At 31.9% G+C, this 14396-nt stretch overlaps 2 long non-coding RNA genes across 11 annotated transcripts in view; both read right to left on the reverse strand.

Annotated features, from left to right (window-relative positions):
- LOC116548945 overlaps positions 1-14396 on the reverse strand; it is a 1126598-nt gene that overhangs the window by 856655 nt on the left and 255547 nt on the right. The gene's annotated exons all lie outside the window — the stretch shown is intronic.
- LOC116548946 overlaps positions 14075-14396 on the reverse strand; it is a 6993-nt gene continuing 6671 nt past the window's right edge. Inside the window, exon 3 of the long non-coding RNA XR_004267653.1 lies at positions 14075-14219. This is a non-coding gene — a long non-coding RNA (uncharacterized LOC116548946). The remainder of the gene's footprint in view (positions 14220-14396) is intronic.

Genomic DNA, 14396 nt, shown 5'->3' on the forward strand with positions numbered 1-14396 from the left:
CCCCAATTGACCAATAAAATAAATAAATGGGAAAAAAAAAGAAATGCTTGAATTAGTTTAAGTGCTTATTGGTAGTATCAGTGTTCCAAGATTAAAAAACAATTTCTCATATCCTTTAGTAAATCTCCATAGCATTGGATTTTGCAGTCTTCATGTGATTAGTAAATGAGGAATTATTCAAAGGAGGTGAATAACTTTCTCTATTGTGTCATTTTCAAATCTTAATTTCTCCTGTTTTTCAAAAAATATTTATTAAATTTTTATTAGGTATCAGGCACTATACCAGACACTGGGGAAAATGAATAAATAAGATCTATGTTCCTTCCTTTGTGGAGCTTAAAGCCTAGATGGGGAGACACGTATTGAACAAATAATTGCATAGAAAAATATGCAATGAGCCTTTGTGTATCATTGCATCATTCTCAGTAAACTGACAGAAGAGCAGAAGATCAAACACTGCATGTTCTCACTCATAGGCGGGTGTTGAACAATGAGAACACATGGACACAGGGTGGGGAGCAATACACACTGGGGTCAGCTGGGGGGAAATAGGGGAGGGACGGTAGGGGGTGGGGAGAGATAGCAAGGGGAGAAATGCCAGATGTAGGTGATGGGGAGGAAGGCAGCAAATCGCACTGCCACGTGTGTACCTATGCAAAAATTTTGCATGTTCTTCACATGTACCCCAAAACCTAAAATGCAATAAAATAAATAAATGGGGGAAAAAATAATTAATTAATTAATTAACAACACACACACACACATACACAAAAAAAAGAAAAATATGCAATGAAAATTGTGATAGGCATTGTGAAAGAAAAGTAGAATGATAGATTACAGTGAGACCTGACTTAGATGAGGACTAAGGGAAGACTTCTCCTAGAAATTCATTTTAGGAGAGACCTGAATGATGTGTGGTGCACGGCCAGGCAAAAGGGACAAACTCCAATCAGAGGTAATAGTACAAGAGAAGGTCCCAAAGCGGTAAGCTCAGCCCCTTTGGGGGAATGAAAAAAGACATGTACTAACGTGACAGGGAAAACAGATCATGATGAAGCTGGATGGGGACTAGGCTATAGAGGTGCAGTTATAACTCAACATAGAGGGGTTTAAATTTATCTTAAATGTACTGCATGGACATTGAAGAGCTGTAGTAGGGAAAGTTGCTACTATGTGCAGAATATGTTGATGAAAATCAAGGGGAAATAGCAATGAAGTTTGGAAGCTTCACAGTAGATCGTTTAAGAGAGAAAATATTTGTTTAGACTACGTTGATGACAATGGATATCTGAAGAAGCAGGCAGATACACTGTAGAGTTATATTCTAGGAGAATCAAAAAGGAGTAGAGCCTGACACATTTGCTTTTATACAATGCCTATAAACTGCATTTATTTTCTATAATTGCTAAGACTCACAAATATATCCTTATGTCTAATCATCCATTTACCTTTTGTTTAATTGTTCATTTCAGTTAGAAGCAAAATCTGCTTAATTTTGCATAACAACCAGCACAGCATGATACACTTGTTATAGTCTGTTAAATCCACTTGATAAAGGGCTATACCTAACAAGATTGTGGAGTTCCTTATGAGTCAATATTATAAATATTTAAGAGGGTGTCATAAGGGACAGACTTTTAATTCAGTTCAAAAGAACAAACCTCACATTTTCTTTAAATGACATTTTCCCCAAAAAAGTTAATATCAGTTTTGAGTCTGGAATGTGAACCTCATCAAATTAATCTGAAATGTACGCTTCCAGCAAATACCCATATAATATTTTTAACCTCACTGAAACACATCTCTAAATTTGTAATGAAAATATAAATGTATTTTAATGTTGCAAATTAGATTTCTATGTGAAACATGCAGGATTTCCAAATATACATAGGGTCAACAGGATGAGACTGAAAAATAAAAATAGTCAAATTCTCACTGTATTTGAATATGGGAATATTAAACTCCTGGTCTTAAGCTGTACTCAAGAAAAAAAAAAAACAGGGAAAAAATAGTGTTAAAGTCATATAACATCTTTTAACTTTAAAAATAATGCTAATTCTTCTCTTTCCTAGAATATCAACCCAAAAAGAAGCAACGGGAATTACATAGTCATAGATACTCTTTTTTTGTGTGTTTTCTTTAGTAAAGGAATAGATATTGAAGTAAAAAAAAAAAAATGGCAGAGGGTTGGGGGCAGGGGACTAAACAAGTGGAAAAGAGATTCCAAAAGGATTTATATATATAAAGACAATATCTTCTCCATCAACTCAAATTCCTGTTTCAACCTTGATCATTTTCTTCATGGCCAATAAGCACTAACCTAGTGTAAAATAGTATAGAAAAAGTATATGCATATAGGACAGATAAAATACAAGCAGCACCCATTTGGGGTGTTTTTATCATTAACTGCTGTTGCATAAACTGAACATACAATGGGCTGTGACACTGAATAAATCATTTGTTTCCACTTGTTATTGATGACATTTCATAACTCATTTGGGGCTCTGCTTTGCCCCGTCACTCGTGAGTTATGAGGTTATCAATCATGACTGGGAATAAATGATTTATGTAAGTCGCCTATTGTATATTTTAGGTACAGGATACAATAAAACACACACTATTGATTTCTAATATTGTTGCATTACGTTTATCATGTGTGTTTGTGAGGCGGATCTTGTGTCATCTCCTGCATCAACTGAGAATGAAATGTTAAAATAACATAAGAAAATAAATAAAAATGATTCCAAGAATTTTTGTTTTTAATTAGTAGCTTGACAAAGTCATTTTTAAAGTCTTCTTGAATTATCAAACAAACTGTCTCAAAAGAGGGGAATTGTAGTTTAAGGGCCTGTAATCAATCTATAAAGTTATGATTAAGAAACAGAAAAGGACTGAGAGGGGTACTTTGAATATAGCATATGCCATCTTGAGAACCTACTAAGATACTAAGGAAATGCTATTCACTGAGGAACATTTTTCGTTGTATATTATACTTGATAGGATCAATGGCTTAGGAACAGGGATAATATGGAAATATGAAAAACTTCTTCCGGTCATTTTAGAAAGCAAAGTGATAGGGTGGAGAGAAAGAAAAAAAAATTCTTTTCAGTGATAAAAGCTTAGCCCCTTTAACTCCACAAGGAATATATTATTTGAAAGTAAATATAACGTGATCCCCAAAATGCTCTCATTTGAATAAATTTCCTTAAAAGGGGAAATGGCATCTTTAGTGATTGAAGAATTTTTCTTTTGCTTCCTTCTCGTTCCTTCCAACAACTGACTTCCTTTTTATGTTCCTGATGAGCTTAAAACTATAAACAGGGCTTTAAATATATATATAACCACAAGAAAATGCAAAGAAATTTGAGGGAGGCAATCAAAACACATACTGAAAATCAAATCTATAATAAGAGCATCAAAAATCCAGGAACTTTCAGCTATTTGCAATTACAAGAGTAATTGCCATTTCAAAATGTTTTGCTTGTTTCAGGGAAACTCTAGTCCGTAAGCTGAAATTCAAGGAGTTTAAATCACAGTAAAATCTCTTAGAAGCTGATCAAGACTAAATATATCATCAAAACAACCTATTATCTACATATTTTAGTTGATTAAAAAAATTTACCTCTCTGAGCAGTATTACATAGAACATGTTGACCAACTGTGTATCATCCCCAGTGATAAGAAAAAAAAAATAATAATTTGAAGTACACAGAATTTAAGTCAGATATAAAAAAAAATTCTTCTTCTAATAACAAATGTCCTCTTTCTAATATAAAATTTCCTTCTTCTATGTACATTATCTATTGAGAATAGTTGCAGAATTTAGAAATTTGTAACAGCAGTTTCACTTTTTATACTAATTTAGATTTCTACTAACCTAATGATCAAGAGTCACATTCAAATTTCAAGTATTTTTTCACAGTCCTTTTCTCTGCTTAATTTTATGATAATACTAAATATTTTAAAGCACTGCTTTATAGAACAATGGCATAGAGAAATGGGGATGTCAAAAGTGAAAGTTGGTAGCCCATGCAATTAGAAAATGACATATTTCTTGAAAAAGTACAGCAGAGGTACAAGGCTTAGCTAAAAATTCTTAGATTGAGTCCAATATTATTTAAAAATCTTTCATTTTTAAATTTTTATTCTAGATTTTTTTCTAGATGCTTTAATTAAGTATACAGTTGCTTAACCTAGGGCCCTTGAACAGGCATTAAGAGAGTTCAGGAACTACCCAAAATTGTATTTAAAATGGTGTATAAGCTTGTGAAGAGTACACAACATTAAGATTTTCAAACTTCATTCACACTCCTGGTCTAAAAAAAACCAACTTTTCTAAAAATTACAAACCACTGATTTGAGAGAAACTTTCATTCACAAGTCCATTATTCACCTTTCCAAATTGCTTATAAAATTAATTAAACACTCACTTCAGCTTTTTTGTTTGTTTGGTTGGTTTTTTGTTTGTTTTTTACTAGGTTCTCCTCCCCACCCACCATCCCATTCATTTTGGCAGTTAGTCTGAGGAGGAAATTACTTAAATTTAGTGGCTAATTTTTCTATCTTTCAAGTGCCTTTAGATAAAAGCTTGGTTGTAAATTCAATAGTTTGAGCTTACAAACTAAAATCACTTTTTTTCTTGTGTATAGATATTAATTAAATGTGACTTCTGTTCCCCCCACATATAATCAAAGACTAGCTGCTATTTAAATGTGGCAACTCACATATGGAATCAGAACAGCCGTTTAAGAAAAAAAAAATTTTCCTCTTCTAAAACTACGGATAAACCTTATAACTTTTAATTTCAGATTTTACATTTTTAACAATAAATGTGATGAGGTCTGGGGAAATTATCATTGGCTATCAGGAGGCAACACAGAGGTCACAGTATAATTCAGAAGCATTCCTTGCAGATTTCTACAGTAAGTAGTGCATGATCAACCAGGGTTTTTTTTTTTTTTTTAATGAAAGAAAGAAAAAGAAACTGGGTATGAACCTGATTTAATCAATTTTGAGCTGTTTTAGTGAGCTTGTTCCCCAAGCATTAGAAACGCTGATGGAGCTACAGTGGATATATTTGGTTACATACCTAGATGGGTATGAAGAGACTGAGGACTTTAACCCCCAGCTCTGTTCCTGACTCACTGAGTGACCTCAAGCCAGTTAACCCATCTGCTGTTTTTCAGAAGGTGATAACTTGGAGACTGCCTAGCAATTGCTGTGCATTAATAGGGTGACAGTCAGAGGAAGACGCCTGGGGCAGGAGAGCTTCAGTGTGAGGAAATCAGCCTTTGCTGCTCTGCCCAATCATGTCAGCACTGCTGCTCTTTCAGGAGGCTTCTTGCCATTGTTGTTCCAGCTCCTGAATACCTCATGCTGCCAAAGCCACCGCAGGGAGTCACCTTTAACAGACAACCTCATTTTCAAATTTCCAGACCACTAAATCAAATGAACCAGTGCAAGTGTAATTTTTTTAAGGTTGCCAAAGAGATGCATAGAAGAGATGCCTATGCTGGGAGGAGACAAAAGAAAGTAGATCAGAAGGCAGCTTCATGAGTTTGGGAATTATCTAGATTTTTAAATTGTGTTTTGCTTTACTTCAAATTGGATTAGAATTCTTGAATCTTCTAAGATTTTGTTCCACTCATTTCACATTCACAAATTAAAAAGGAGCTTTGGCAATGAAAATTATATAAGATACAACAAGAAAGCTTTAAGGAGCATGCAGACAGATTTGGCCTAAGCACCCATCCACTTGTGCAATGTCTCATACCAATGTATTTGTACTTTGAGAAAATATACTCAATTTCTATTATGCTGAACATTCATCAACAGAGATATGCAGTCACAAAATTCTGTATATCTATCTTCCTTTATACTGTATCATGTTTCTAAATTCAATAATAACTTTATTTACTGAAACTGATATCCTTAAATTTCAGGGTACTCAAAGTGCAATATAGATGCTCACCAGTTAAAATATTAAACAAATTTTAACCAAAGTTAAAGTAAACGAGTCATATCATATATTTGGTAATCTAACATGTCCATCACAACTAGACCCACCCAAAATAACTAAGCAGAAGTGAAAGCAATGAGCAAGAGAGGAAGGGGGCTGCACATTAAAATCTAAAATTTAGACAACCGTAAATTTTGCTGTGTAGGAATGTTAAAGAGAAAAAGCAACTGATCACCTTATATGTAAGCGAGAAGTTAAAGCCAAATATCATCCATTCCAACTATATAGACTAGATCAGACATCCCTTAAGAAATAAAAGGATCATCAGCTACACACAAGCAGCATCCTTCAGCACAGCACACTCTAACAACTTACCAAGGCTGCCATGTGTGTGCAGAGCTTCATCAATAGGGTTTGAAAAGCACTGCTATTCTCTAGATAGTGCTCACTACGTGAACACTAACATAAATCAAAAATACTGGCGTGTGTTCCCTGTAGTCACTACTGCTTAATCCGCTTACTCTAACCCTTCCCACCATCACACAGGGTCATCTCTCCATGTAACCAACATATTCCCCTTTCAAAAATCTTTTCTTTCATGAAGGTTTATAAATGTTTTATTGATTTTTCCACACAAGGCCAGTCAACTTCTGACTTCACAAGAAGAATCGAATAATGTGGCTGAACCCACTGCCATTTCCTTACCTACATAACTAAAGTATCACAATCCAGTTAATTTTTGTTCTACTAACTGACCTGCTCATAAAACAGCCACCATCCATCTCAGGGTCTCCAAAGGACAAAGAGTTTGCTGAGCTCCTACCTGACTACAAAGTTACATGTCCATTGGCCAAAAAACTTCATGGCTGGCATGATTATCAGTCTCAGTCTTATGTCTAGAAAAATATAATATTGACTCAGCTTTTGATACCTGATTATCTTTTCAACGAGCCAGTTAGTCACAGAAGACTGTCATTGATATCACTTGCATATTTAAGCAAATTAGAATTGTTTATAAACTTAAAAATGCTTTTGTTTCTAATTTAATATTTTTCTGCAATTTTTGAGAAAATGTATATTTTTTATTTTTATAGGTTATTAAAATACTATGCTACTTCATAGATTCCTTACTTTTACTGTTTATATTATTCATCCTGTTTATATTATTCATCCATAATTACTTGTCTCCACTTTCTTTCTTTAAGCACAACTAAGCATTTTTGCATCTGAATTTTCCTGCTTCAAAAATTAAATGGCATAATTCAAAAAAATTACACAAATCTACACTAAACACACACACACACATACATATATACATATATATTTCTTCTCTACTTAAAAGTACAAAGATTGATAAAACTGTCATTGGCATTATTAAGGTTTCCTAGAAAACAAAAAGTGAAAACAATTAATAAAAGTGTCATTTTTAAATTACATCAACTTTTAAACCAGGTAAGATTAATAAACATTAAAAATTGTGCTCTTTTAAATTATCTCCTTAAAAGGTATTTTTAATTTTTTAACATTTTTCTTTTAATGTGATTTATATATAGGAATATTTCTCCATGTTAAAAAGATACTTTCATAAGTTTTGAAAAATGTATACACACATGTAAATATTACAGATTAATGATCCAGTACATTTCCTTCACCCTGAAGTTTTATCTCATGTGTCTCTTTGTCATCAATTACTCCTCTCACCCTTATCTTTGGCAACCAATGATCTGCTTTCTATTATTACAACATTTCTTTTTCTAGAATTTAATATAAATGGAATCATACAGTACACAACTCTTTGTGTCCAGTTTTTTGTAACTCAGTATAAAGCTTTTGGGATTCATCCATGCTGTTGCCTGTACTCACTCATTTTTATTGCCAAGAAATATTTCATTATATGAATATAACACAATGTGTTCTATCCATTCACATAGAAGTTGTTTACAGCTGTTGACCATTATAACTAAAGCTGCTATGAACATTGAGTATAAATGTTTATATTGATATATATTTCCATATCTCTTTAGTAAATGCCTAGCAGTGGAATTCCTGGGCTATATGTAAGTATATGTTCATTTTTTCTTCAAAGCAGCAAAAGATTGATTAAGCACAGTAAGATCCAGAACGGGTTGGGCTGACCCGTGAGTGGTATCAGCACTGGTTTGTTACATTTTATGGTCTTTTTGGTTTTTGTTTCTCACTTGCTCTCATAAGCAAATTGTTCATCCTTGCCTTTCCCTTATTCCAGCTTACTCTTATTTTGTCTCTCTTTTTGTTTTTATTTTTATTTTCATAAGTTCTGGGGTACATGTGCAGGTTGTGCAGCATTGTTACACAGTTATACACATGCCATGGTGGTTTGGTACATCCTTCCCCCCATCATCTACATTAGGTGTTTCTCCTAATGTTATCCTCAAATTGCCAAACTGTTTTCTATAGTCCTTCTGCCACTTTGTCTTCCCACAGCAATCAATGAGATATACAGCTGCTCTATACTTTCACCAACACTTGGTAGAGTCAATCTTTTCAATTTAGCAAATCTAGTGAGTAGTTAGTTATATCTCATTTTTTGAGGTGTAATTTACATACTATATAGCTTAGTAATTTTTAATTTATACACCATGCAATTATCGTCAATATTCAATTTTAAAACATTTTCATCACCTCAAAAGTTTCCTTATATTTGTTTGCAATCCCCACTCCCACCACTAGCCCTCAGGCAAACACTAATCTCATTTATCTTTATATAGGTTTGGCATTTCTAAAAATTTCTTATAAATAAAATCACACAAGGTGTAGTCTTTTGTATCTGGATACTTTGACTTAGCATAATGTGTGTGAGGTCTGTTTATCTTGTTGCATGTATTAGTAATCTATTCCATTTTATTTTGAATTATATTTCAGTATATGTATATACTGCATTTTATTTATACATTCACCAGTTGGTACACATTTGGATTATTTCAATGTGGGGTCTTTATGAATAATGCTGCTACAGGCTGAGTATCCTTTATCATAAAATGCTTGGGCCCAGAATTATTTTGGATTTTGGATTTTTTTTAGATTTTGGAATATTTGCATTATTTACTGGTTCAGCATCCCTAATCTGAAATCCAAAATGCTCAAATTAGTATTTCTTAAAGCATCATGTCAACATTCAAAAAGTTAAAATTTTGGAACATTTTGGATTTCAGACTCTTGGATTATGAATGTTCAACCTGTTCAAACAGTCACATACAAGTGTTTGTATGAACAAGCTTTCATTTATCCTGAGAGGCTAACTAGGTGTGAAATTACTGGGTCATATGGTAAAGGGCATTTTGACTTTTTAATAAACTGCCAAACTGCTTTCCATTTCCAACCACAATGTATAAGGTCTCAATTGCTCCACATCCTCACTAACCCAGGTATTTTCAGTCTTGGGTTACAGCTCTTCTAGTAAGTGTGTAATGATATCACACTGTGGTTCTAATTTGCATTTCAGTAATAACTAATGATGTTTAGAATCTTTCATGTGCTTCTTAGCCACTTTTTGTGGCTATTTGTCCTGTTGTTATTTAGTCTATTTAAATTATTTATATTCTACATTGTATTATAAATCATAACACCACTTTGTACTCCATAAATATATACAACTATAATTTGTTAATAATTAAAAATAAAAACTAAACAAATAAATAATTTATCCATTTTTTTAAATTGGATTGTCATCTTCTTAATATATTTTGGATAGAAGTCCTTTATTAGATATAGAATTTGCAAATATTTTCTCTAATATGGCTTGACTTTCGAAGAACGAAATATTTTAATTTTGTTAAAATCCAATTTATTGATTTTGTTATGTATGAATAAGACTTTTGGTGTCATATCTAAGAAATCATTACTTAACCCAGAATTTCTTAATAGTGGTACTAAGTTAAATGTCTCCTTTTAAAAAAATCAACATTATTTTAAGGAATATAATAGAATTCAGAGACCCCGCAGCATTATATTCCAAAAGCCATAATAAAAATCTAAGATAATATGACATATGAAGAATCAAAAAAATGTGATCCATTTTCAAGGGAAAGGGGTAGCAATAAGACCAATTCTGAGATGATCTAGATACTGGAATTATAAGACAAGGTTAAAGAAACAATTATATCAATGATCTGAAGGAAAATGTACCTGCAGTGAAGGAAAATAGAAAAAAAATATATATTTTTTATTAAATATATTTTTAATTGACAAGTAAAAATTATACATATTTGTAGCATACAACATGATGATTTAGCATAGATATACATTGTGGAGTAGCTAAATCAAGATAATTAACATATGCATCACCTTACATACTTATCACTTTTTTTTTGGTGAGGTCAGTTAAAATTTACCTTCTTAGCAATTTTCAAAGATCCAATATATGGTTCTTAACTGTAGTCACCATGATATACAACACATATCTTGAAATTATTCCCTTTGCCTAAGTGGAATTTTATGACCTTTAACATCTCCCCAACCACTCTCACCAGCCTCCCATAATCAATCACTGCTTTACTTTCTGTCTCTCTGAGTTTGACTTTTTACATTCCACATATAAATTTGATAGTGTGTATATATCTTCATGAGCTTGGCTTATTTTACTTAACATAATATCTTCCAGGTTCATCCATGTTTTTGCAAATGACAGGATACCATTTTTTTAAGGCTGAATAATATTCCACTGTGTGTACATACTTTTCTTTGTCCATTCATCAGTTAATGGACACTAAGTTTGATTCCATAGCTTGGCTATTGTAAATAATGCTGCAATGAGCATTAGAGTGCAGATTTCTCTTTGATATACTTATTTTATAACCTTTGGATAAATACTCAGTAGTGGGATTGCTAGATCATATAGTAGTTTTGTTTTTAATTTTTTAGGAGCCTCCATACTGTTTTACAGAAAGGTTGTACTAATTTACATTCTCACCAAGAACAGCATGCATGGGTTCCCTTTTCACCACATTCTTGCTGTCACTTTTTATCTTTCATCTTTTTGATAGTAGCCATCTGACAGTTGTGAGTAATGTCTCACTGTGGTTTTAATTTGCATTTCCATGATTATTAGTGATAATGAGCATTTTTTCATACATCTATTGGCCACTCGTATGTCTTCTTTTGAGAAATATCTATTCGAGTCCTTTGTCAATTTCTTTAATTTGAATATTTGTTTTCTTGCTATTGACTTGAGTTCCCTAACATATGTATGATATTAACTCTTAACATATATATGATTTGCAAGTATTTTCTCATATTCTGTAGGTTGTTTCTTTAATTTATTGATTATTTCCTTTGCTGTGCAGAAGATTTTTAGTTTTATGTAATCCTTTGTTTTGTTGCCTGTGTTTTTAGGGTTATATCCAAGAAAATAATTGCCCAGACCAACATCATGAAGTTTTTTCACTGTTTTCTGCTGGAAACTAAAACCAGCTTTAGTTTCAGGTCTTATGTTTAATTCCTTAGTCCATTTTAATTGATATTTTTAGATGCTATAAGATAAGAATCCAATTTCATTCTTCTGCATGTGGATATTCAGTTCTCACAGTATTATGTATTCATTTATTGAAGACATTCTCATTTCCCCATTGTATGTTCTTGGCACTTTTTTTTTTTTTTTTGAAGATCTGCTAACCATAGAATTGTGGATTTAGTTCCAGGTTCTCTAAACTCTTCCATTGGTCTGTGTGTCTGTTTTCACCAGTACCATGCTATTCTGCTTCCTATAGTTTTGTAGTATATTTTGAAATTGGCTAGTGTGATGCCTCTGGTTTTGTTCTTTTTACTCAAGATTGCTTTGGCTATTTGTGGTGTTTCATAGTTCAATACAAATTTTAGACTTTTTTTTTCTATTTCTGTGAAAAGTATCTTTGACTTTTAATAGGGATTGCCTTGAATACGTGGATCATTTGGGATGGTATGAACACTTTAACAACAAGAATTCTTCCAATCCATGAACATGGAATATATTTCCATTTATTTTTGTCTTATTCAACTTTTTTCATCAATGTTTTTATTTCATACAATTTCAGTGTACAGATCTTCATCACCTTAGCTAAGTTTATTCCTAACTATTTTATTTTTTGTGAGCTATTGTAAATGGGATTTTCTTAATTTCTTTTTCTGAAATAGCTTGTTTCAGTGAACGAAAATACTACTCCTTCTTATATGTTGATTTTGTATCTTGCAACTTTACTATAATCAATTACTAGCTATGCCAATTTTGGTGGGAATTTCTTAGGGTCTACTACATTTAGGATCATGTAGTCTGCAATCAGAGACAATTTAACTTCTTTCTTTCCAATCTGGATGTGTTTTATCCTGAAGAATTTTCTATGCGGTCTTAATAAGAAAGATTATTCTTCTGCTGCTGTTGAACAGAATGATCTGCTTGGGCCATTGGTATAAAGTATAGTTCAAGTCCAATGTTTCCATATATATATATACATATGTATATATATATATATATATATATATGCACACACATACAACAAATGCAATTATTGTATCTTCCTAAAGAACTTCTTGGAAAGCCTTTAACATTATATAATGACGTTTTTGTCTCATTTTAGTTTTTGACTTACAGTCTATTTTATCTGCTGTAAATATAGTGGCCTCTGCTCTCTTTTGGTTTCCAATTGCATCAGATGTTTTTCCATTCTTTCACTTTCAATCTATGTGTCTCCTTACTGGTGAAGTGAGTCTCTTGGAGGCAGCATATAGTTAGATCTTGAGGGTTTTTGTTTGGTTGGTTGGATGGTTGGTTTGGTTTGGTTTTGGTTTTGGTTATTTTTTTCATTCAGCCACTTTATGTCTTTTGATTACAGAATTTAATCTATTTATCTTCAAGGTGATTATTGATGGATAAAGATTTACTGCTGCTAATTATTCATTTTTCCTTGTTGCTTTGTAGATCTTTTATTTTTCTTCCTCTCTGGATGTTTTCTTTTGAGTTTAAAAGATTTTCTCTAACACAGACTTTGATTCCTTACTTTTTATCTTTGATGTGTCTACTATAGGTTTTTGTTTTGCAGTTACCATGAAGCTTACATAAAACATGTTATAGTTATAACAGGCTATATTGAGCTGATAACAACTTAACTTTGATCACATAAAAGAACACTTTTACTCCATCTTCATGTACACATTTTATGTTTTTGATATCACAATTCACAACATTTTATACTGTGTATCCATTGACAAATTATCATAGCTATTAATATTTTAACAGTTTGTCTTTTAACTTTTCCACTAAAGATATAAATGATTTACACACTATACAGTATTTGAGTATTCTAAATTTGATTTATTTTTATCAGTTAATTTTAAACTTTCATATTTTTTTGTATCACCAATTAATGTCCTTTCCTTCCAGCTTGAAAAACTTTTTTTTAGCATTTCTTTAAGACAGATCTGCTGGCAATTAACTCTTTCAGCTTTTGTTGTCTTAGAAAGACTTTATCTCTCCTTCATTTCTGAAAGATAACTTTTCCAGGCACAGTATACTTGGTTAGCAGGGTTTCTTTTTTCCAGCACTTTGAATATATCATTTCACTCTCTCCTGGTCTGTTAAGTTTTTCTTATAAAATCCACTGTTAGAAATCTTGAAAGTTCCTTATATGTTATTTCCTTCTTTATTCTTGTTGCTTTCAGGATCCTTTCTTTGTTTTTTCATTTTTTACAGTTTTGTTATATAATATGTCTTGATGTAGTCTTTTTGGGGTTGAGTCTGACTAGAGATATTTGACCTTCCTGTACCTAGAAATATATATATATGTGTATATATATATATATATATACACACACACACACATATATATTTATTATTAAATATATATATTAAATATATTAAATAATATATTTATATATTAAAGTAATATATTTATTTATATATATATATATATATATATATATAAAAATTTCTACATTTCTACCAATGTTTCAACTTAAAGTGCTAGTGTTTAAAAATATTTTCAAGGGATAAGACCTTCCATACTTTGCTTATTTGAAGAATCAGTGGTAGGAGCAATGAAGTAAATTCTATGGAGTACATTTCTAAAATAGCACATTTCTGAAATTCTGAAATCATAAATAAATTTATTCAGGTTCTAACCCTTTGCTGTACACAAGCAGACAGAAATGTATCTGTTACGTAAATGAGAAAAAGCTATTATGCTGATGGAGCATGCTTTTTAAATCCTTTAAAAATACTCACCATATAAACTTGCATTAGATCTAGTGTGTTCTTTTTGTTAGCGTGTATTCTCCTTTCTCAGAATTGCCACTGTGTACTTGGCTTAACTCAAGATCAGTTTATTCTGGATTCCTTATTTGATTTATTTAACCTAATTATGTTCTCATATTGCAAATACTACCATAAGTGGGTAAAAGTAAAATTCCTCTTCTGAAAAAAAAGACAAAA

Source organism: Sapajus apella, unplaced genomic scaffold (assembly GCF_009761245.1).
Source record: "Sapajus apella isolate SASKATOON/1434 unplaced genomic scaffold, GSC_monkey_1.0 scaffold6, whole genome shotgun sequence".
Lineage (NCBI taxonomy): Eukaryota > Metazoa > Chordata > Mammalia > Primates > Cebidae > Sapajus > Sapajus apella.